We start from the raw sequence: 25,533 nt of genomic DNA on the forward strand, positions 1-25,533 counted from the left end.
TTAACATCAGGTCTCTCTTATTTTTCTTAATAGATTTACAAGGATCCATCGATGAGAAGTCGTCGTATAGCATAAGGAGACTGGCGGCTAAAGTCTCCACATGAGTCTGTCATCATTTCAGCCCAATGAAAAGCCCAGCCTTGGTCCAGACCACTGTAATAGATTCCTTACCAGTGTACCCAATGATCCCATCAGGTTAAAACTGAACTTCTGCTCTGCATGAGCTATGTGCTTCACTGCAGTTATTAAATCTGACCAATGCTTTAATTCAACATTAAAACACAAGAAACACACATACACATATGCATGTACTCGTATGTGTGCACACACATATGAATGCACATACACGTATGCATTCTCCCACATATACTCACTCATACACACAATGCTGTATCTAGAATGACAGTCCTTTGACACACAAAACTAAAGCGGTATGACAGGCAAGGCAGCAGCTTACAGATCTTAAACCAGGAAGATAATCTCGGTCTCTGTTGTAGACAGGATCTGCATCATTCCTGGCATAGAATTTGGAAACTCTCCCATGTCTCAGGATGCTCCTACACTGAGCATGTAGACAAAAATCTATCAACTGTGACAGCAACTGGCTATCTTTCATATACAATTCTCATCCCATAAGCGCAATCTATATAGAGCCAAAATACTCCATTATGTTGTTTTATTTGGTATTTTAATGCAAAACAGGTCCCTGAAAAGTCTATCCAACAGTTGTATTGCCAGGGCTTTGACAGAGAGACTCTGTTGTCGTTTTGCTTGTAGTTTTCCTCTGAAGACTCGGTTAAGCAAGCACTGGTTTGTTTACAGTTCTTTTACCAGTATAAAGGCTTTTTAAAAACTAACACCTCTTGACATTATAAAGTGTGAGTGGAGTCCATACAAGGAAAACTAATGTTAACTACCTATTAATCAAAGGGACACTGCCCTATACTGCCCAAGTCAGTTGCATTTCCCAAAGCTTTTGTTGGATCTAAACATTTTTTAAACATCTATTTGCTTGTTTATTAGAGGGAGGCATGCCACAGTGCAGATGTAGAGATCAGAGAACATTTACAGAAGTGTGTGGCTCCCAAGGACAGAACTCAGGTCATCAGGTTTGATGGTAAGCATTTTTACTGGCTGAACCATCTCATCAGACCAAGCTCCAACTGCAAAAAAGATGCTAGTGCTGATGCTAGGGTCTATGCAAGTGGCCTTAACAGAGGCTCACTGGGGAAAGGCTGTCCTTAGAAGTTTAACAAACCCAAATCCATAGAAGATGGTTGCAGTTAGGAATCATCTTCTATGGCCCAGAAGGTCTCAACAAAGGAAAACTCAAGGGCTTCATGATGGTGCTGTTCCCAGATTGCTGCAGACTTTGAGAGATGGGCTTCATCCTTAAGAACTGAGATAACGGGAAGCTCAGGGCATTCTGGGAACCACTGGAATTCCCTGTGGAGAAATCAAGAACATTCTTTTGAGCATCTTTTGCTAACAGTAAATCTTCACCCTTCAGGGATGAAATCATAACCACGCGCAGCCAACAGCATCTGAATGGGTGAGCTAATAAAGCTGTCTTTGCTTTAAAACCAGATGGAGCTATCAGTAAGAGAGATTGGAATTCTAGGAAACAGATCCTAGCTTTCAGAAACATGCTCACAGAAATGCAATGAAAGAATCCTAGTCTCCCCAAAGGATGTTCCCCTTAGTCAAGCTCTTTTTTGGAAGGGTATAGCTGGGGGGGCGGGGCACATTCAGTAATTTTTCTTTAAACCGACTTTATTACTTTTAAATGCCATCTTGAGTACTTGAGTAGAACATGGTCTCATTTGTATAGAACCTGAGAGTGAAGGTGTTGTACAAATGAAGCCATATAGAATAATTTACAAGATTTAAAAAAAAAATCACAAAACCATTCACATTTCAACTAAGTAGCTGAAAGAAATGGCTACGGGACATCTAGGGGTGCAAAGAGCCAGTTCAATTGTGTTTCACCCTCTGTAGCACTAAGCCAATCACAGCAAGCTTCCCCACGAGGTTGCTTAAAGGATAGCGTGACTTCATCTATGTAAAGCATTTTGACAATCTAGCACATAATAAAATCCACATAAGTGTTAGCGGCTATTAATCTTTATTAATATTTTCCTGTTCCGGGGTCTCAGAATTTTTAATGTCTTTCATGTGGTTTCGTTGCTCACTCACCCCACTTATGTCAAATGTAGCTTCCCATCACGGGGCGCACACACGTTTTTAAGGCATGGAAAAATCACACATGCTTATGCATGGAGTTCTTATCTAGACAGATGAGCATTCATGCAAATCAGCTGGTTTCTACTCAAGGGCCTTGACACACGCTCTAATTGCAGGATTGCCACATCCTTCTGGTTTCGAGAAAAGTTCTATCTGGCATTCAGCAAATATTTACTGCGTGCTAACCATAGCCACGGCAACACGTCAGGAACTGCAGAAGAACAAGGAAAGAAAAGGCACAAGATCCTCAGAATACTTGCCAGCTGAAGGATATGCATCGGTTGAGGGAACAAGGGTGGGCAGCCCTGGAGCTGCCCTGTGCCTGCCAGCAACATCCTTGGAAGACAAGCAAGTGGGATGTGGAGAAGGCAGAGAAGGCGGCCCCAAGGACGGGTCACTGCACCAGCCCTTCCAGTGGCTTTGAGCCGAAGCACAAGGGAGTAGAATTCAGGATAAAAGGGACAGTGCTTGAAGAATGTTTTATCCTGACACACACACACACTCACACACACACACATCTCAGCCTTTGAAGATGTTTTTTTTTTGTTTTGTTTTTTTTTTTTTTTTTTTTTTTTTTTTGGCAGTGCAAGGAATATACCTGGATCCCAAGCCTGGCAATCAGTGCTCTACCACTGAACTACATCCCTAACCCTCTCTTAGAAGTGATGTAATTTAAACAGAGAATTGGGTTTTTAAGATTTTAGATTTACTATGAGAGTAACCCTAGCAAAGACTCCAGTAATGGAGGACAAGGAGCCCGAACTGACCATCTTCTGTAACAGGGCAAGCCCTCAAGTGGAAGGTGTTTGGTTTCAGACCCAAAATATGTACCTCAGTCCCTTGTCCCACGTCTGAAGCCAGAGGCCTTTGGACACCAACCCAGCCACAAAAATTTCACCCTACACACAGTTTGTCATGCCTGCAGAGTGTTCTGGGACTGCAGCCAAGCATAATCTTCCTCAGAGGGACCAGAGAGACTTCAGCCAGCAACTGATAGGAGCAGATGCAGAGTCCACAGACAAACATTAGAAGCAGCTCAGGGAGTCCTGCGGAGGAGGAAGAGGAAGGATCAGAGGAACCAGAGGGACACTCGAGGAGAATATGGTCCACAGAATCAAATGACCAGGACTCATGGGGGCTCACAGAGATCAGGGAAGCTGCAGGAGTCTGACCTAGGTCCTCTGAATATAAATTATGAGTAGAGTCATGTTCTTGTTGGAATCCTAACAGTGGGAGTAGGGCCTGTCCTTGACTCTTCCCTACTTGTGGGATCCTTCTCCTCCTACTGGGTCGCCTCGTCCAGCCTTGATGTGATGGTATATGCCTGGTCTAATTATAGCTTGTCATGCTGAGTTTAGTCGAGGTCCCTGGAAGGCCTACTCTTTTTTGGGGGGGGTGGAGGGACAGGCATGGGGGAGGGGTGGATCTGGAGGAGAGGAGAGGTGAAGGGGAGAGAGGCAGGGAGAAGAAAAGGAGGGAAAACTGTGGTCCGGATGTAATATATGAGAGAACAATAAAAAGTAGATTTTAGATTTCTTTTAACTATGTATATATGCCTGTGTCTGTGTGAAGGTTCACAGATGTGAGTGCAGGTGCCAACGAGTCCAGAGGAGAGTACTGGATCCCACTGGTGCTAGAGTTGCATCTGGCTGTAAGCAAAAGCTTATTATCAAAACTATATGATTCGAGCTATTTTATAAAACCCTTGTAGACTCAGAGTCCTCACAGCCACTGTGACTGAGACATGTATAGATCCGAGCACCTATAGCTTATCTCTGTATGTTTTCAGGAGGTTGAGGATAGGTTAACCTGTATTCCCAATGATTCTGGCTCACCCCGTGCCACAGAAGAATGAAGTGCCAGGCATGGGATCCACCCATAGCACAAACAGACTTCATGCCCTGGTTTGTCTTCCAAGTGGATCAGCCAACTCCAAAGGCCTCTTTTCATGGACAGTGACTGTTGCTTTATTCTTTCCCGACATTCATAAGATTTTACTGCGGTTTTATTTCAGACTACATAACTAATTTGTGCTTTTTTCTTTTTTAAATCCATCACACCGACATTTGAGGAAGGAAATCTCCTGGCAATCCCCGCATCTCTGAGACAAGCCTATTCATACTTGAAGACTCCCCTGAGTATTTGTTATGTATGCACACATGTGTGTCTTTTATATAACTTTATCACAGTATCAGGAACACATTGATAACATAAATATATTATTTAGTCATTTCATTTTCAACTTCTTTTCCATCTTTCTATTCCTCAGTCCTACATCCCAGGCTATCTACCATTCAGAATTACACGAAAATGCATATATAATTAGAGGTATAGCCCAGGGATACACTTGACTACCATCCATAAAATCTTAGACTTATTCCCCAGTAAATAAAATGTATGTATATATTATTATTATTATCATTATTAAATTTAGATTTATAAAAGTAGTCTTCATTACATGTACTTAATCACACTTTGCCCTAAAGTATCTCCTGCAAGCCTACTACGTGCAGGCAGGTCACCAAATATGCTTGCTACCTGTACAGTGTCAATAAATTCTCACACACACACACAAAAAAAAAGTTATAAAATTCATTTCCCAACTGTCCTCGTTCTATAAATGAGAACACTGACCACTTTTCCCTAGGGTACTCATCACAGATGCAGGACAAGCACAGGGGTGAGTGCAGTCAGCAAAGCCCTTGTCCTGCAAGCACAGCACCTCAGGTTCAATCTCTAGAGCCCACAACTGGTGGGATGGCTTCCCTCACATTATTAGTTAGGGGTGACCTTGAGACAGCCCCTCCTCCCCAAGCAATATAGGCTGTTGCCCAAATGCGCCCCAGAACTTGTTGGTAAAACTCTATGACTGAAGATAGCACACTTTGGCCACAGAACATGGAGAAGTCAAGTTGGTATTGATGAGAAAGCTTCCTTCCTGCTGACTAGCTTTCATAGTACTGGAAAGAACTGGCCAGTCCTTCAACTTTACCAATGAAGACTTGGGAACCAGATGCTGGGGTGAGAGCCTGCTAGCTCAGAGAGGCAGAGAAAGCTTTCAGCCGACCTTTCTCTTCAGCCAGTGTCTCAGCAGCAACCCCCCCACCCATGCTGTCTCAGAAAGTCTCCTTCCAACTGAACGCCTCTCCCTTCTACTTCCTGTACAGCTCTCTATCCATCATCCCGATTCCCTCTTATTCTCTATGGTTTTTTTTTTTTCTTAATAATCCTATGTTCACTCCCTGTCAACTGGCTGCTTGCTCCACCTCTTGACCTATGGTTGACTTTATTTAATCCTTTTTACAGGATTAAAAAACAACAGAACTGAGATTAAAAGTGCACACCGCCACACCTCACTACAAGTGAACTCTTTTTTTTTTTTGGCAGTTCTGCAACTTTATTTGACATGAGTAGGTTAGTTCTCATCCACATTGGCCGTCTGTAGATTCATGAATGTGGTAACAGGCACGTAAGTCACCAGCGTGTAGAGCTTGTTTGGGGAATCCTCATCCTCATTATGTTTTCTGGACAAGCATACTCGGGTGCGCTGTGGAACGTTCCTTATTCCCTTGGCCCAGACGGCTTTATTGAGCCTGGTGTCAATGCGCACATCTGGTGTCCGCATTCCCTTCATGGCAAACTTCCGAATTTCTTTGAGTGCCCGAGGAGCATGCTTCTTGAAGGCCACTCCATGGATGCACTTGTGAATGTTGATGGTGTATTCTCGGGTCACCACCTCGTTGATGGCAGAACGGCCCTTCTTCTTCTCTCTCACCACCTTTCTTTGCGGGAGCCATTCTGCCGGGCCCAAATAGGAAAGTAAGGGCTCGAGGGTTTGTGGGAAGGAAAGTCCCAAGTGAACATTTTTTAAAGGAAGGCTGCAGACATGGGACAGAGCACTTACCTAGCTCGTGTAAAGCCCTGGGTTTGATCCTTACACCAGCTTAAGAAAAAAATGGGAAGTTTAACTAAACTGACCTTACAAAAGAAATGGGTTGGATGGCAGGGAAGTAAGGTGATTAAGTGAATGAAAGACACTGCTATCAGGAAAAATTTCGGCAACCTTTGAGATGCTAAAAGATTGTCCCGAGCTTCAGTCAAAAGAATACCACCAAAATCCAGGAGCTGGCTCAGCCAGCCAGCGGTGGCTCATTGGGCAAAAAAGCACCTGCTGCCAAGTCTAATGTCCCAGGTTCAGTCCTGAGACCCACATGGTAGGAAGAGAGAATAGAGTCCCCAAATTTTCCACTGACTTTCACACATGCACTATATGGTATATGTACATAAATAAATGTTAAGAAATACCACGGAATATACCATCCATAGGCTCTAAGGTCAGACCATCCCACCACATCCTTTCTCTGTGTTTGCCCTGCGTGGCTATCTTGGCAACACACGGGATTTAGAGAACTCATAAATACACACAAGGCAGAATCATTCCAAGCCACCTGTGAACAAGAATTCCTGGAAAGAAGCTGAGACTAAGTGACCGACCGGAGCTGCAGAACCGTGGAGAGACAGGAATGTGACAGGTCCAAAGGCTAATTACCTTATCCTGGGCTAGCTTTAGCCCCCTGCATTCCTCACCCACCTCTGTGTCAGAACTAACAAACATCCTGTGACTAATAGACAAAAATGTTTGGGGAATCTATTAACATAGCAGACCCCTGGATTCCACCAATCCAAAAAGCTAAGAATATCATCCGACAGCCTCTTAGACCTATAACTGAGCTTCTCCCATCTGACCACCTCTCTGACATGCCCACTAATGTATTTTAAACTTTCCTGATTTATGACTGAATCTGTTCTGTAAAACTATGAAACTTCATGAAGCTGATTCTATGTTGGGACGTCGTACTTGGCGGAGACGGAGCTGTATGTTCACGAGTCATTTTTCAACAAAACCGAAGGCAAAAAGGAAGCCTCACCTCCTGGCTCCTGTCAGTCCTCAGTCCCTGAAGCCAGGCTGGAGAAGGAGGCCAGCATCCTACACCCTTGCCTGCAGCATGCCTGCAGAATTACACAGCTTCCACATCTACATCGATCCTCTCACACTACCCACCCTCACACAAGACACGTTCAGGAAAGCAGGTTTTAATTTAATGTGTTTCATAAGCAAAAGCTATGTATGGGACTACTCCCATGGCTAACCTTTTAAGTTTTTTGATTCTCCTAAGTTTGGATTCTTCTGACAGTGTGCCTGCTCCCCTTTTCTTAATGGAGCAAGATTTATGTCTGAGATTAGAGCACTGGCTTGGGAAAGTCATTTACGTTTTAAAAGTTGTTATTTTTTTAAAATAATAATAGCTAGGACAATCTCGGAAGAAAGGGGTATGTTTGGAATGTTAACACAGACACTGTAAGAACTTGCTATTTCCACCCACAGTTAGTAAGCCAGGTATTAAAACACTTAAAAAAAAAAAAAGGAGGGCTGGCCAGATGGCTCAGCAGGTAAAAGTGATCAGCACTCAGGTCTGACAACTTGAGTCAGGTCCAGGAACCCAAAGTAGTTGGGGTAATAGGGGGAGAGACAGAACTGAGTTGAAAGTTTTAAATGACAGCCCAGATGTATAACTTTTAGGCTAAGCTATCTAAGGGTCACTTTGGAAATAAGGCAGAAGTCATTAGGAAAGGCATAGCTTTGGTGGAGGAATTGTGCTCTGGACAAGCATGGCCCCTCCACCCCAGCACCCACAGGCACAGTGGAAGAGGAACCAGTCATATTGCTTTATGCTATGGGGTCATGCCATGGCTCAACTGTACTTTTCAGCGTGTTAGGGAAAGTCATTTTAAATGAAACTATGGTGTTACACTTTGAGGGGATGATGGATGCCAAATCCTCCCTGCTGGGTGGAGGCAGCAGAGAGTCCAGAGCTCTGCCCTCAGAACTGTACAACGTATAGGGATATAATTGCCCTAATTCCATGAGAACTAGAGCTACGACTCAATGGTTCTGAGCGTTGTCTATATACTCAAGGTGTCTGGAGCGCGTTACGTTGGTGACATGGGGAGGCTTAAACGGCATGAAAAGCCTTCCTATACTTTCGTTCCTTCCTTTCGAGCTGGTTGTCAGGATGCCTTTGAGAACGTGGGTTGGAAGAAAAACAAAAACAGAGAAAATTTAGAGGAAGAGATGGAATTGATAAAAGGTAGAATCCAGAGGCTGAAGAGATGACTCAGAGCACGTGTTGCTCTTGCTGAGGACCTAGGTTTAATCTCAGCCCCCACACCGCAGCCAACAGTCGTCTATAACTATAGTTCCAGGGGACCAGTTGCCCTCTTCTGACATCCAGAACACTGCACTTGGTGCACATACATACACGCAAGCAAACACCCACACGCATAAGATAAAAATAAATACGATTTTTTTCCCATTAGAATCACCTGTACTGATTTTGCACAACTACCTCAGTTGAAGATCCAAAAGTTGATTCATACCCCACAGTGGAAGTGTGACCTGACCAGGGCTCCACAGTCACCCCTGCAGGGAGGGAGGCTCCTGCAGTGGGAGTAATCATCTCCAAATGCCTTCGTTGTGAGAGGGTATAGCCAAGCACAGATACACTGGGGATGGAACCAGGGCCAGGAGCACACTAAACATACCTCTGGCATTACTGCTGCTCTCTGGGTTGTTCCAATCAAGGCTTAGCCAATCTTTGAGGTGGCTGTTTTCTGCAGTTTGGAGAAGACAGGGAACACATTGCTGATGTCACTCTCCATGATGCACAAGCAAGCCCTGTAGGCCTCTGACTGATGGTCCTTATACGAAACAGGGAGGAAGAGTCAGTTGCTACAGTATGGTTGTCTTCAAAATATTTTCCATGATATATAACATAAAACAGAAAAAAGCTGAAGGCATGACCCCAGAAGTTCCTCTACCATCCAAACTCTCCAACCTCAGTGTAGCCTGAAACACACTCCTCAATGTGTTTGAGAGCACAGTTATTTTAAAAGCCAACTGACTCCTCAGTCCTTTTAATATAGCAGTGAATTTTAAAATATGATATTGAAAATTGTATAAATATAAAAATACGTTTCCCTCAGAACTTTGATTTCCCTGAACTTTCACGTGTCATTCCCACCACCCACTTGGGGGACTTTTGGAGGGAGTGGGGGGCCCACAAAACAACCAAATGTTGCTCTCTTGGCCGGACTTTTACAGCTCCTGATGTGTGAAGAAGAACTGAGTCTCCTGGGGCGTGGAGGGGGAGGGGCAGCATAAGGCACTTTCTCAAGATTGAGATCTCAGAGCTTCTGGCCTCATGGAGACTGAAGACTGTCATGGCTTCTTTGGGGACCAAGGAAGCAGGTGAAACTGTCAGTGCTGTTTCCAGAAAGATCTAACCACAGTTAGCTAGACTCTCAGCTGTGGCCACTAACAAGAATCCAGAGAAGTGATGTGCGTGCTGCTCCATCTTGACACCCTCACCTTTGGGGGATGCCTGGGTTCTCTTGCGAAGGTGTAGGTCATAGCTAGTTGGCTGTGTGTGGGAAACCATGCTTGAAGATATCTGAGCTGTGATGACAATCTTTGCCCAGTCTAAACTGGTTAGTTTCATTTCATTATAATGAGTACTGACATTTATCAGAGGGAGGCGTGTGGTGTGTGTGTGTGTGTGTGTGTGTGTGTGTGTGTGTGTGTGTTGAGGCTACAAGTCAACCCCGTATGTTTTTCTCAGTCCTTTTTCATGACAGTCACTCACTGAACCTGGATCGGCTAGGCTGGCTGGCCAGGAGATCCTAGATCCACCGGCCTCTACCTCCTCAGGGCTGGGATTATGTAAGTGTGTTGCTTACTGCACCCACTTTTTATGTGGGTGCTGGGAATGCAAACTCAGGTCCTCTTGTCTACAAGGTAAGCACTTTATCAACTGAGCCATCTACCTGGCTCACTGCAAAAGTTCCAAAAGCATCATCCCCAAGCTTTGCCTACAGACTGAGCTAGTCAGGCACCTGGGGATTTTATTTTATTTTTTAAAAGAAATTAGTCACAAATTTTGTTTTGTTTCTTTTTAAATGATAACTGAAGGCTAGAGAGAGATTTTGGACTCTTCCTGGGTTCATAAGACATTTTTAAGAACAAATAACCAATTCTCTTATATAAATGGGTTTTTTTGTTACTTTTGTTGTTGGTTTGTTGTTGTTGTTTGAGACAGGGTTTCTCTGTGTAATAACCTCGGCTGTCTTGGAACTCACTTTATAGCCCAGGCTGGCCTCGGACCCACCTGCCTCGGTCTCCAGTGTGCTGGGATTAAAGGTGTATCACAATTGCTCAGTTAATGTAAATTGTTTTTTTATTAAAAAAAAAAAACCAACTTAGTAAAGAAGAGCAAAGCTATATAAGCCATTAATTGTTTAATAAAGGCCACACAACCAAGAAATATTTTTTAAAGCTTTAATGAAGTATTTTGGCGTTGTACAGTTAATTATTTAGATGATTTCAAAAAGTACTGACCTTCCAATAAAAATATTTAAATAATATTTTATACCCACTTGGTTTTGTGATTCTTAAACAGATAGAAATTCCTCTATGCAGGGAAGTCCCCTCAATCCCTACCAGCAAGCCCAACTGCTACAGAAAACTGTTATAATGACAAATCACTAGAATTGGGTTTCCAGGTTGGAGGAAAGACACCACCAGAGAGCCAGTCTGAGATTAGCAAATGAAAAAAGTGTGTTGTAGAAAGAGAGCCAGGACCATTGCATACACTAGCAAGATTTTGCTGAAAGGACCCAGATATAGCTGTCTCTTGTGAGACTATGCCAGGGCCTAGCAAACACAGAAGTGGATGCTCACAGCTATTGAATGGATCACAGGGCCCCCAATGGAGGAGCTAGAGAAAGTACCCAAGGAGCTAAAGGGATCTGCAACCCTATAGGTGGAACAACAATATGAACTAACCAGTACCCCAGAGCTCTTGTCTCTAGCTGCATATGTATCAAAAGATGGCCTAATAGGCCATCACTTGAAAGAGAGGCCCATTGGACTTGCAAACTTTATATGCCCCAGCACAGGGGAACGCCAGGATCAAAAAGGGGGAGTGGGTGGGTAGGGGAGTGGGGGGGGGAGGTATGGAGGACTTTTGGTATAGCATTGGAAATGTAAATGAGCAAAATACCTAATAAAAAATGGATAAAAAAAAAAAGAAGAAAGAAAGAGGGCCAGGAACACAGTGTGAGGTGGGGCTGTGTCCATTCTCCCTTCAGTGCTATCAGGGTGGCCTCGGGATACCTGAGGTAGGGTATCAGACTTAAAAGGCCACTGCCCTGTGTTGTTCACAGGGCTGAAGATCACAGTGGCCTAAGACTGTCCCTGCTCCATGTCAAGAATGTCTCAACCACAGCCAGAGAAAACACAATTCATTAAAACACTGTGGCGCATGCCTTTAATTCTAGCACTTGGGAGGCAGAGCCAGGCGGATTTCTGAGTTCAAGGCCAGCCTGGTCTACAGGGTGAGTTTCAGGACAGCCAGGGCTACACAGAGAAACCCTGTCTCAAAAAAAAAAAAAAAACATAAATAAACAAACAAACAAATAAATAAATAACACTGTCCCTGAGTGTATCTGCCTGATAGAAAAGCCACTGTTCTCCAAGCCCTCCTCTGAGGTGAGACCCGCCATTACCCAGCCCTTCATTTACCAAGGGTTCACCCACAATCACCAGGATGTTCTGAAACACAGGGAAGCGGCAGGGTGGAGAGGAGCCGATGTCCATGCTCTAAGAAGGGGCCAAGTGGATGTCAGTAATGTAAAATCCAGTCTCATTCTGGGCCGGGCTCCCTTGGCTGCATGGGATGACAGAGGAAGGCTGGGGACAGCCAGAGACAGAGAAGGCCAGTCAGCTGCAGGATCCAAGGAAGCAACCCGAGCCACCAGCAAGAGCCTCAACCACCTTCCTTCCCTCCACAAGGAGCGACAGCAATTAGGAAATATTACTTGGGCTTGCAGGCTTCTGTCCTGGCCCAGTGAACCCACAGAGACGTCCCCACAAATTACTGGAAACTGCACTTTGAACTCAGGCTTTGGCAAGGAGCCCGGGCAAACAGAAATGCATAAGTTCCCTTCCTCTGAGGCCCCCTGCACCAGGGTGTCCCACAGACAGGCCAGAGCCGATGGCAACAGGTTGGAATGAGGCCACACCAGTCAGGAAAACAAGCCTGAACCGGCGTCATTTCCTACTGCCTCTTCTATTTCTGTACAAGGTTTTTTGTTTTGTGTTGTTTTGTGTTGTGGTGTGGTGTGTTTTGTTTTGTTTTGTTTTTTGCTTCTTCTCCCTCATTTCGTTGTACTGGATGACAGTCGCAGGTCCCATCAAGGGAAACACTGCCACCATTTTCAGAAAACACTCATTTGCTCCCGAACACAACTCTAACAGCTACACCAGTAAGTAGTGTCCAGGGTTGGGTGCACCAGTAGCAAGGACAGAAATGGGCCTGGCAAACGCTTAGCAACTGCCCAGAACCAGGAAGACGAGCTTGTAAACTCTGCCACTGACAGGGATACTGAGGTGTTTCTGCCCACCAGACTTCTCCACATGCTGTTAAAACAAATCAGCAATAACCAGCCCAGAATGAGCCACCTCAGCAACACAGGTCTCAAACCTGTTCCTGCTTCCTCTTCAGAAGAAGAAGCAGTCAGATGCTGCTGTTATGTGTCACCCTAAGAACAGAACCATTTGGACAAACAAAACAACCAGGGCAGGGCAAACCTAAGAGGCCAAAGCCAGACAGATAAAGCTAAGGCTTACACAGCTGGAGCAGCACGGCCCCTTCCAGCTTCGGGGCTGCGAGGCAACTTCCCCAGGGATGCCAAGACCTGTGTCAAGAGAGGAAACAGACTGTTCAAAGTAGGGTTCTGCCAGACCAAGCATTCCTTCAAGACTGACTGACTGGAAAGCCAGCAAGACCTTACTCACTTTAACCCTTCTCTCACATGCCACTCTACCCTATGTCTGTACTGCTTCATGCACAGCATGTGGCCAGAGGAGTGACCACTTACCATATTGCTGTAAAGAAAAATATCCAGAGGGTATCTTTTTAAGCTCCACGTTTCCTCTAGGGACACAGTGTTTCCTAGAACTGCTCACTCCGTCGTCCCTCAGCCCACAGCTTCCTCTTTTCCCCACTCGTTGACCTGCAACTCACCCAGTTCTGTAATAATTAACAGTTGATGAACAGCACACAATTCATACAGGTCTGTGTTTAACGGAGTGGAAGAAGGTCGTGCCCGTGTGTCCATGAGGGTGAAGCCTGAGGGTCATTCTTGAGTGTCACTTGTCAGGAGCCCTCCTGTTGTTGAGACATGGTCTCTCATTGGGCTGGGGTCACCAACTCAGTAAGGCTGGCCTGCAGTGAGCCACATGGCTACCCCCTGCCTCTCTTTCCTCAGCACTGAGACTACAAGTACCCCACTGTACCTGCCTTTCTTTCTTTTGGGGGGTGGGGTCGAGACAGGGTTTCTCTGTATAGCCCTGGCTGTCCTGGAACTCACTTTGTAGACCAGGCTAGCCTAGAACCCAGAAATCTGCCTGCCTCTGCCTCCCAAGAGCTATGTACCTGCCTTTCTTGAAATAGGTTGTAGGTCCTGGGGCTTGAATTCAGGCCCTCACGTTTATTCAGCAAGCACGCTGCTCACTGAGCTTTCTCCATGGCCCTACACAATTTTTTTCGTAATACTGCCAGTCTGTCTCGTTTTAGGGAATCCCTGGCTGGTTCTATGGTCCTCTCCAAAGGTTCCCACAGTTCATCTTGTCTGCTTTCATAGCCAAACACAAACCCCACCCTTTATCTCTTCCCTCTTCCCACCCAGGGGTCCTAGTAATGTTAGACAAATAGTAAGTCCAGGTTTCCCAAGGAATCTACAGCAATACTGTGTCTGGGCAAATCATTCTCTCGCTCACACATCCCTTACACATTTATTATGATGTCCTCCAACAAAGTAAAACTCAATGCCTGCATTGCTCTCAGGCTGTGTCCTCATTTATCAAATGTAGGGATAGAAAAAGACTTAACTCGGGGTTGGGAGTGTTACAACCTACAGCCAGTGAGAGCAGTCCGTCCTAGCACGTGAGGCCTTACGGGGATACAATTGGGTAGAATGACAGATAAGAGGTCTGAGCTAAGTCTCTGGGTAGGCTGATCTGAAGACCCAGCCCAGGCCAGGGCAGATCCACTCGGGGCTTTCTGAAGCCGAGCAGGGCTACTAAGTGCCGGAGATCCCCCCACCATTCCCTAGAGGTTCTGAATCTGTAGGCCTGGTCAGTCCCTGGGTGGTCCTGATGCTGGTACCCACAACACAGGGTAGAAAACGTGGAATGAGTGTGGAAGAGGAAGAAGAGGAGTGGAAAAGAGTGATGGTCAAGGGTCTGGAAAGCAGCAAGAGGCACCTAGCACCAGAAGATCTGGGGGTGGGGCAGGAACTGAAGCCCCCTGGATCTGCTGTGGTTGTAGGGTAAGGTCAGAGCTGCACCCCAGCCTAGGGGCCATTCCCACCTGACTCCTAAAAGCCTTGCTTAGCACTTAGTGCCTGTGTGGCACTGGTGTGCCAGCGGATTGTTTTGGTTTATATAGCTCAACTTCAAACTTTAAACACTCAAACTTTATTCGATATTATACAATGTGCAGGCCATCATCTTCAGGTTTGTGTTATTCTGATTTTTTTCACTGGGACACTGAGCTCCTGCTTCTTACCACCACATAGGCAGGAACTAAAGGCGAGGGAGGGGAAGGCAAAGGAGAAGCACCTTTTCAAGAACATAACTTTGCCCCGACTCTCAGGACCCTTAGGCCCAGCGATATTGCACAAAAAGAGGCAGCCCTATACCCTTCCTCTGACACAATTAAGAGAACCCTAAGTAGCAACTTATGAAACCCCAAAATACACGTTAAGACATCCTACAAACATTAGAATGTTTTTAATATGTAAATGGGTTCAGTATGCATTGGAAACGTCCACCCCCAACAGCTCTGAGTACCAGCCGCAGGGCAGCCCACTGGACACAGTCAGCAAGTCTGACTCCTAATCCAGGATCTTCCTTGCTAAAGTCAACTAATGACATCACCATCTACCTTTGGCACTGTTCCCGATTTCTCAATTCAGCTAGCAAACCTTGTCAGACTCTTCCCTTCTGGCCATGGTCCCTGCAGTCCAAGTCTTCATTCCCTCCATCCAGCCCCCAGTGCTTTACTCATTGCTACCAAATAAATGAATCCAGTCCAGAGTTCTAAGGACCACGCCTAACACAGAGACTACCTGTCAATATCTAGCCATGTTCTCTTTAAAGAAAACTCTTCCAGATTCCCAGTACACTGCCCAGAACAGAGTCTGTATCGTGCTGAGTCCTGGCCAAAGGTGTAACTCACAAGGGACTGCTGGGAAGACTGGCCCAGCTGGGCTGCACATCCCTCTTGCTGTTCCTTCTTCTGCCTTTGCTGAGCCTGCAATGCAAGTGCAGTGGTCGGAGTCTGGCAGCCACCTTGGACCCCAAGGCAACTATGAGAATGAACTTGATGCTTTGGGACACAAGAGCCAAAGCCTGGAAGCAGCCTGGGTCCCTGAGCATGCCTGGAGCTCGAGCACCTGCTCTGAGTAGCCCTTCCTGGGAGTCTTACGTGAGGACTTACGTTTCTGTATCATCAGTCTTTATTATTCAAAGCTGCAAGTGAATCAAAACTGCAGAATCAACGCTGCAAGTGAATCTGCTTCCCAAAACCATTGATGGCTCTCAAATTCCAATGAAGCAACGTTTTCTTGATCTGATCCAACAGCTATGGCAACCAGTGTCTGGAGCTAAACTTCATTTGCAGATTTCTCCGATCCTTCCTGGGTACTTCCCAGGAGCAACCGGCCAGTTCCTGGGGCTAAGCAGGAATGGGTCTCAGTAGCCTCTCTGCAGCCCAGCCATCTGCTCTGCAGAAACGGGTTTGTCATGCATCCTTCCCTTTTGATTTCAACCTAATACCCTGCACAAAAGTCCTAGCAAGCCAGAGCACCTGAATACAAACAAAATTATACAACAACATGCAAGAGTTGCTCTGATTTTAAAGCCACGTTTTAGTTTGTTCCCTTCAAGATGAGGTAACTGGGGCTTACAGGGGTGGCCGTGGCCGTGGCTGGGATGAGGCTGGTGAGCACCCCACCAACTAGGCTGGCTAAAGACACAACATAGAGAACAAATATGATGGGCTTAGTTTTCAAACATCAGAAGGTTTCCTATTCATCCATGCTCAGAGGAACTGCTGTAATTAGCCCAGTATCCAGAGAAGTCAGATTATATACCAGGTCAAAGGCTGTGTCTCCCCCTGTGATACTCATAAAACCCTATTGGCTCGGGCTCCACACTATTAAAAAGCATCAAGACGTTGGCCTACTTGAGAAACCACATCCTGTCAGGCTCTTGAGGTATGGTGCAGGAGTTGAATGACCAGATGTGGCAAGTTGAGCTATATAGATGCCTGGATAGTAGACCAGCCTTAGGGTGTCAGCGAGACATGGGCTGTACATGACTATCTTTCAGGAAAGTGGCTGCACTGGGTGTCTGTCATTGACATTGGAGGAAGGGATTTAGGAGATCATCTGGTGAAGGTTGGCTTTGTAGACTTCCCAGATTTGAGTGAGGTCTCTACTCTCAACCTCTGAAATAAAACCAGAGAAGGCAAGACAAGATCACCTGCTGCCCAAGAAGACATTCACTGGGTTGTGTCTCCTCAGCGCAGCCAAAGCAAAAGAAACAGAAGTGGGGGCAGGGGCAGGGACAGCCTGACTAAAGAACGGTCTGTCATCCCAGCTCAGCAGTGCAATGGGAAAAGAATGTTCTGGACCATGACCCCAGACAAGGTCTCTATCTTCCAGAGAGCGAACTAGGACAAACTGGTGTGGGTAGGAGCGGCCCCGTTACTCCATTTGTGACCTCCACAGTCTGATGCCCACACTGAGAGCTTCAGCAAATGACCTCTCTAAAATGACTGGAGTGGAGGTCATAACCAAGACCTACCTGACAGAATGTCGGAAGGAATGAAAGAGGGTGTATCACACAGTGCTGGCACTGGGCAGCGCTCACAGATGGTATCCGTTTCCCTTCTTCACAGGTCTCTCCCCAACCCTTTGCTAACCCATAAACACTGGGCTGGCAGAGCCTGTGCCTGCCAGCCTTCTCCTAAGCTGAGTGAACACCAGGTTCTTTAGGTGTTGGCTGATTGACTGATGGGCGCTGGAGCAGCTGAGCTGTTTAGGTCACGTGTGACAACATGTTCCTACCGTCAGAGAAACCTCCACCAGCCCTTTATGTGGGGAAGAAAAAGCTGCAAGTCCTCGAGCCTTTTAAAGTAAAGCAAAATGTCCCTCGCTGCCCCCCCCCCAATTCGGAAGATGAAGGATACACGTTTAGGGGCGTGGGAGGAGCGGGCAGCGTGGCACTCTGGCCTCTGTGAGACTTGCAGTACCTGCTGGAATGCTGCGGTTCAGCTCCGTGAAGCCGAAATGCCAGTCCAGCCTTTCATTTGTCCCGATCAAAGCAGCAGTGGGGCGGTGCAGACCTGAGTTTGCAAAATGCATGCTCCCACCAGGGTGCAGAGCTCACCTGTCCCTGCTGGAGCAAGGTGCGCCCTAGCCAACACAGTCACGTGGCCGCCCAGCCCTCCTCGAGTTACCTGGAATGTCTGGGCGGAGGCCGGAAAGACCTGGAGCTGCGCGCGCAGGTGGTGTGCCCCAATTACTCTTGTTTGTCTTGAAACAGAGTTGGGGGGGGGGTGTTCACGGGGATGCATTCAACTCTCCTTTCGGGGGTAGTAAAGAGGGGCTGCAAATACACCCGAAGTGCATACCTAAATCTGCTGTGGGTGGGGACCAAAGCCTTGGCACCCATCCCTGCTGTTGTGGCCAGATCAGAAGGGTCATTGTGTGAGCCATGGCGACTGAGCCTGGCTGTATAATAGGCGCATTATGAGGCTATGCACCTGGCTCCCGCGGAGCCTGGGAGTGAAAAGCTGCTTGCAGAAAGCCGAGAGGAGGCCTTCCGTTGTGTCAAAAGAAGGCTGTACGCGATATCTAATTCCAGTCATTGTGTAGGGGGGCATCACAGAGCCCTGGGAGGCCGAAGGGTGCCTGCCAGTCACTTCCCAGCCACTGGGACTTCTCAGTCTCCTCCTGCCCCCCTCCCCCCCCCCCCCCAGACCTTATAAAACAAAGGGGAAACAGTTTTACTGTGGCCCAGTATCAAAGAAATTGGACGCTAACAGGTTTAGTTCAGAGTCTGAGACCAGAAAGGAGGAAGAAAACACTGGAAGGGCTTCCCCTTGGAGGGAAGGAGGGGGGGGGGAAGCGGGGAGGGGACACAGGCACCTCCGAAATTAACCTAACTGGAAAAGGAAGAAAAGTCAGATAATATCCTTTCTGCCGTCCCCCTAATACCTTAAGGAGTTCAAAGGTTTTCCAAGCCTGGGGCATTGGCAGTTATAATTACACAGTAAAATACCTAGGGTTAATGAGTAACCTCCAAAGGAAGTTACTGCGCATAATGACGGCAATTTCTCTGAACTAAATGTTAAAAATAAGGCCTGTAATGCTATGCGAAGGAAATGGTGGCAATTGGCAAATGGAACCCCGTTGCTTGGTAACAAAACCTGAGCTATGAGCTTTCTCTCTCTACCTGCCCGAAAGCGGTGGGAGCGAAGAGCTGGGTTCCCGCCTGCAGTCTGAGAGGCAGACAACCTTCTGCAGACACAGCTGACCAGCCCAGGAACGGGAAGCAGATGTGGCTGGCCCAGGAAGAATTCCCTAAGAATGTCTAAGCAGTAAAGGAAGTCAGGGGTGATCTGGAAGTGATGCAGGAGTTTAAATAAGTACTCCACAAACAGAACCCTTCAGACAAACCCACCCCCAGCAAAATCTCTCCCCGCCTCTCGCCTTTTGTCTGTCCTAACATAGACTTACACTTTGAACCAGCGCAACCAAGAACTGAGTCGGGAAAGGAATACAGTTAAGACAGCCCAACAGAGCAGTATTCCTTGCAGAAGAACGTGTGTGTACACATTTGGACTCCCCAGTTCCGACTGTACATCTGAGAGTGAGATCCTGGACTCTGCTCCTTCAGGCTGATCCACAATCAACCAGAAATAGCCTGCAACAAAGTCACTATTGCCTTAAAGCAGCATGGGAACTATGTAATGAGAGTCTGGGTTGAAGGTGGGTGTTTCAGATCCCTGTATGTTCTACAGCTGCTGTTCTCTGTTCTGCCTCCGGATCTGTATCAGAAGCTGCTGTGAAACTGCAGATGCCTGAGTGGGAGCACAGCTGCAGGGTACAGCCCCTGTCAGGCATGCCGGAGGCTCTGCATTCAGTCTCCAACACCATCCCCAAATGCAGATTTCTGGGTCTTTGTTCATACAGGGGATTCAGGGCTGGAACCCAGGCACCAACGTTTCATAATTTCCGTCATACTCCAACATGTATGTATATATATAATAGAATTGGGGGATTTGTTTTTCAATTTTTTTTCTTGACCGGGTTCTAAGTGGTCTGAGTGCTGGGATTAGAAGTATTCATCACCATGATCTATCAGGTGTGTGTGTGTGTGTGTGTGTGTGTGTTAAAGAAAACTAGGGCCAACGAGATGGCTCAGCCTATAAGAGCACTTGCCACACAAGTAAGAGGCCCTGAGATTTTATCTCTGGAACACACCTTAAAGGTAGAGGAGAGACCAGCTTCACAAAGTTGTCATCTGGCCTCAACACATGGACACTCAAGTCCACATGTCTTATACACACACACAGTACTAATAATAGTAAATAGAGATTTTAAAAGCTGTACTCTAAACACCCTATATTTCATGTTTCATAATTAAATAAGCTTTGAAGGGGAGTGCAGCACTGGAGACAGCTGGCAGACAGTCTGTATGGTCATTTACCATAACTGTAGCATCTTCCTAGGCACGCAGTATACAGAATTCTTGCTGGAAGAGCCTTAGCCAAAACCTCACTCTTGGTTATTTTCATGGAGTTCTTCATGGAGATTCAAGCTTTCTCTTGCCCAGTTTTTCCCTTCACCACACGCTCCTCTCCCTTCAACTCTGGTCTCCTTAGTAGTGGTCCTTTTATTTAGCTGTGACTCCTAATGGACTAATATTACAGCCAAATAACACAATCTCCTCTTTAAGCGTAGTAACCTGGAGAAAGATGGGGTGACGAAGCCCCAATTCAAAGAACAGACTTTTGAACAGGAAGATGTCTGAGATAGACCAGGCTTCCAGGTCTGGAAAAGCCAATTTCTTCCAGTAAGAAAGAGTCAGAACCCATAGACTCTCTGAATTTAGTGTCACCATGCATGGTATCTCATACTGACAAGATTCCATAGCCAAAGGCAAAGAAATTAAAAGGCTCTTTGGGGGCCAGAGAGAAGGATGTGCAGTTAAGAGCACTGGCTGCTCTTCTAGAGGACCCAGGTTGAGTCTTATCACCCACATGGAAGCTGGAAACTGTAACTCCAGCTTCAGGGGATCTGGCTCCCTCTTATGACTCTATGGCCACCAGGCATGTGCAGGTGGCACAGGGATCTACATAAAGGCAAAGCATCCATGCACATAAAATGAATTATTAAAAACTGATAAAAGTCTCTTCAACATGATGTAAATGATTAAATGCCAGAAAAAAAAATGTAGTCTCCTAGGGACAAGAGCACCCCCCAAAAAAGAGGTAGAACTGGTTTTGACCAAAGCCGCTCCCACATCCCCATCTTCTACACAGGCCACTGGTAGGTTGCTTAGGAAACCAGATGCAGGTTCACCACAGCCTTTCAAAAGTAATGCCTAACTTCACACCAAGCCCTGAGCCAGGCGGAGCTTCTGGAACCCTCTTATAGTAGTAGCCATTCTTTTTCAACATTTAGAATCATCCTCCCTCCAAACCTCCCTCCAAAAACAGAATACCATAAAGATGGCACAGAAATCCTGAGCCACCAAGCTGGTCTGAGCTGAGATTGCTCTCTCTAGCTGGAAGCTCTGAGTTTACCAGATGTGACCCCTGTACTCTCATGGGACATGTGAAGAACTCCAGAGACCTCTACTTGACTGATTGTAGTGGCATTGACTTGTCTGCCTCCTGCATTGGAATATACAATCATTAAAGACAGGAAGAGGGCTTTACTCACTTTCCATGTTAATACCATACCCCAGTACATAAATATGACACAAGTGACAAATCAGGGAACCTGGAGTCAGACACACAATTGATAAAGGATATAGGTCTGGTTGAATCATTTACTACTTTGGTGACTTTGGATTGGTAAGGGGTGTGTGTGTGTGTGTGTGTGTGTGTGTGTGTGTGTGTGTGTTTGGGGTGGTATTTAATTTTAGACTGTGTTTCACTAAGTAGCCTGGGAAGACCTGGAATTGAGTATATAAGCCCAGGGGTCTCACTATCCTGCCTTAGACTCTCAAATGCTGGACTTGCAGGCATGTGTACCACAATGCCTAGCTAGTGACTTGAGAGTCAAATTTCTCATTCGTCAAACAGTAATAGGAACAGCCCTACCTTCCTGTAGTATGGCTGAGAATCAGAAGTTAAATGCATAAAGAAAATGTTACCGTAAGAATGATACATTGGAGAGCCAGATGTGGTGGTACACAGGTCTATGACTCTAGCCCTCAGGAAGCTGAGGGAGGATATCATGAGTTCAAGGCCAGTGTGAGCTTTATAGTGAGACCCTGTGTCAAACACACAAGCACACAAACAAACAAATGAAACTTGAATCATAGTCTTCATAGAATATTCTAACAGCCTAATACACCTTAACTCCTAGAACATCCATCCTGCTTTAGGCTCCTCATTTTTTATGCCCACCAGACAGACCATCATCTGTCTTAGCTAGTGGTTGAATCCTCAAAATATTTGATGAGACACTGAAGGATGTTGTAGCTATTGTGATCAATCAAGATAGTTAAATTATATAAGTCAGAGTTACTCATTGGTTTGATGGACTGAATATGTTCAAACCTCCAGACCTTCTGCTAATGAGCTTCAGGGACATTGTACTAAAATTCCATAGAGATCTTACATCAGGAGCAAGAAAGCAGCAGCAAAGAGTTCAGCTTTGACAGGAACACCTTGGAACACCTCCTCGGTTCCTCTTGGACATAATGAAGTGCTCTGTTTCTGTTTGATGGAACCCCCGTGGTCAGAAGCAGGAATGAGCAAGAGTTCCCAGGAAGCCAGTGACCAGCCTCCCTGGCTCAGCTCTCTCCCTCAGAACTGTCCGGTCTCCTCACCTCAGTATTTACAGTCCTGCGATCACCTGTGCGGGAGCAGCCTTGTTTTTTGCATGACTGTCCAGCTAGCCATCACTGACCCTGGGTACACTGAGCCTGACGTGGATGGTTGCAAATCCAGATGTTAGCCATCCTTCGAGCTCACCTTTCATGCGTACCCTTACATCTGCTTCCCACAGACCCTCAGTTTTGACTCTATGCTCTTATCTCAGGTCTGTTTGCAGCCATGCCCCTTCCTGGCACCCTCCTGAGTTCGAGCCACTCTTCCCTTGTGACAGACCCAGAGCTTAGGGTCTGTCATCAGAACTGTCCCTTGATCCCCAGTTTCTTTTTGCTGGCTCTGGGCCCACTGTTCTCTTCCATGTGCTTCTGATAGTCTATACGACACACCCTGTGCAAAAACCACCTCCAAGATTTGCATTTCTTTTTCTAACTTTTGGACATCCTCTCTTTTAAGCCCTATGACTCTTTCTTCCCATGTACAAACTTGGCAACCCCCACTTCTACCCATCTAGGATGGAATCGTCCTCCATCCCATCACGGTTCTGAGACAAAGCCAACATGCTGCTTTTCCAAATTACCAATGGGACTTTCACTTTTCTTGGAGCTTACTTGTGTGAATGTAGAACACAACTGTTCTCTTGTGAGTTAATTCACAGGCACCAGACATGAACCTCAGAAGGTCTCCTTTGCACTTCTGCACCCACATAGCTTCCAGTGGGCTGCAGGCAGCACATGTGGGTGAAGGACTTGTAAGAGATAATACGGTTTCATTTAGAAAACCTTACTACTTGGTACATCTATCTATTCGAAGTAGAAATCTTCCAGCGATTTTAGCAGGTGAATACAAATTAGACCATTGAGAGCTTGCAAATGAATTGGATTTTGATGATCTGATAAAATATTAGCTGAAATTAGCAAGCCCAAAGAGGAGACTATATGTAGGGAATGTGCTTCCAGATGGAGTGGAAGTTGTAGAAAAGTGATGATGATATAGGCTTTTTAAAAAGAGGCTTATGGGCTGGAGAAATAGCTCATTTGGTAGAGTGCTTGCCCAACATGCACAAATACATGGACTGAGTCCCCAGCACTCCTTAAAGCTATAGGCTATCTTAAGCCACATAGCAAGTCCCAGGCTAGCCTGAGATAGATGAGACCCTATCTCAAAAGTAAAATAAACAAAAAAGAATCCAGGCAATTAAAATGGTATCACCAAGGAACTGCTTTCTATGAATGTTAGCTGAATGGATATCAGACACAAAAATGATCCATGCATGTTAAGTGACAATATGCAGTTATAAAACAGTAGATATTATATTAAGTAACTTACTTATTTATATATGAATAAATGTGGGCTGGAGAGATGGCTCAGTGGTTAAGAACACTGGCTACTCTTCCAGAGGTCCTGAGTTCAATCCCCAGCAACCCCCATGGTGGCTCACAGCCATCTATAATGAGATCTGATGCCCTCTTCTGGTGTGTCTGAAGACAGCAACAGCGTACTCACACACATAAAATAAATAAAAATTTAAAAATATATGTGAATAGATGGATTAGTGAATGAATAAATGAATGGAGACAATACAGTCTTAATGATGATTGTTGTTCTATGTGTTAGAAATATGAAATCATTGTCTGTGGGCAGGGTCCAGTGGCAGGCCTGAATCCCAGAACTCAAAAGGAGAAAGCAGAAGGATTCCAAGTTCAGGGCTGTTCAGGGCTACGACAGGAGTTCAAGGCCAGCCTGGACCCTGTTTCTAAACAACACAATAACTTGTTTCTAAACAGCACAATAACTTTATATATATGTATATATATATATATATATATATATATGTATATATATATATACACACACATAGGTAGATTTAGAGGTTCCTGTGCCTCCAGTAGTCCTCCTTTCACCAAAACAATGGCTATTTTATATATATGTATGTATTGCTGTTATGTGAAAATTACATTAAAAAACAAAACCAAACCTCAAGCCATTGGTCTGGTAGTTTTAGACAGGCCCATATTCCAACTAAAACATGATCCCTACCTGTTCACCTTTCTAAATAAGTTTCCTTTAGCATGGCAGCTGGTCTTTCTATTCTTTCTCAGCCCTGGGACTTGAGCAAATAGCATTTCATAGGGACAGTTAGTAACTATCACCTTCCACCAGCTTAGTTACAACCAAAAAAGCCGGACTTTAAAACAACATTTTTGATCCAGATGAAGTCACTGGTAACTCTCTCATTATTTTTCTCCATAGCAACACATATAAAATATGAAAAAAAAATGTTTATTTAAGTTTTCTACTCAGTTTCACAACTACTTCAAAAGCTGTTAAGTGTGGTTTACACTTCTTAAAAATTTCAACCTGGAGCTGGGATTTGTTTTAACACTAGAGGCTGGAGCTTTGTGCCAATGAGCTGGCTCTTGCTGCAGGCCTGATGAAACACACTAAGGGCTTGGAGTTCCTTTGTTGAATTCTCTCTCTCTCAGGAAAAGGCCTCTGAAAGCTTTGGGAGGTGTCTCTACACAGGTCATGCGATAAGTGGGCCTTTCATTAGACTTCGACCACAGAGGAATCCCAGGGACTTCTCTCTAATATAATTTAACCCCCTCCTTCAAGAACTTGAGAGGTGGAACGTAGTTTAATAGGTAGATTTAGAGGTTCCTGTGCCTCCAGTAGTCCTCCTTTCATCAAAACAATGGCTATAATTAATATTTATGATTTGCCTTTCACCTCAAGGGACTTTTACAAATTGTTACCACAGGACTCAGGATGCTCACTAATGAAGTGCAGTAGCTGGGCCCAGAAGAGAGACTTAGAGTCCCCTCAGGTTTGCTCCATGGCCGTGGGGTCACAAAGGAAGGCTGTGGGGGCACAGCAAGTGGATGCCAGACTACCCTAAGAATGAGTCAGGAGTACAAAATCAGTGAGCTCACACTGCCCCCACAGCACCCACAGCCCCCGTAGCAGAAGCAAGTTTTTGTTTTGTGAGAGGTTCTATTGGTTTTGTTTGATGCCTTGGGCAGATAGGCCA

At 45.7% G+C, this 25,533-nt stretch overlaps 1 long non-coding RNA gene and 1 pseudogene across 1 annotated transcript; both read right to left on the reverse strand.

Moving 5' to 3' along the window:
* Nucleotides 1-699: 699 nt before the first annotated feature.
* Nucleotides 700-18,310, reverse strand: LOC147005657 (uncharacterized). The gene is made up of 5 exons (XR_015046764.1): nucleotides 17,685-18,310; nucleotides 12,992-13,059; nucleotides 11,885-12,052; nucleotides 8,848-9,003; nucleotides 700-1,446 (listed from the first exon to the last, which is right to left on the reverse strand). It is a non-coding gene; the product is annotated as an uncharacterized LOC147005657 (long non-coding RNA).
* Nucleotides 5,660-6,041, reverse strand: LOC110291546 (large ribosomal subunit protein eL31 pseudogene; annotated as a pseudogene).
* Nucleotides 18,311-25,533: the final 7,223 nt, after the last annotated feature.

This window comes from Mus caroli, unplaced genomic scaffold (assembly GCF_978045245.1).
Source record: "Mus caroli unplaced genomic scaffold, Mus_caroli_1 scaffold_3, whole genome shotgun sequence".
NCBI lineage: Eukaryota > Metazoa > Chordata > Mammalia > Rodentia > Muridae > Mus > Mus caroli.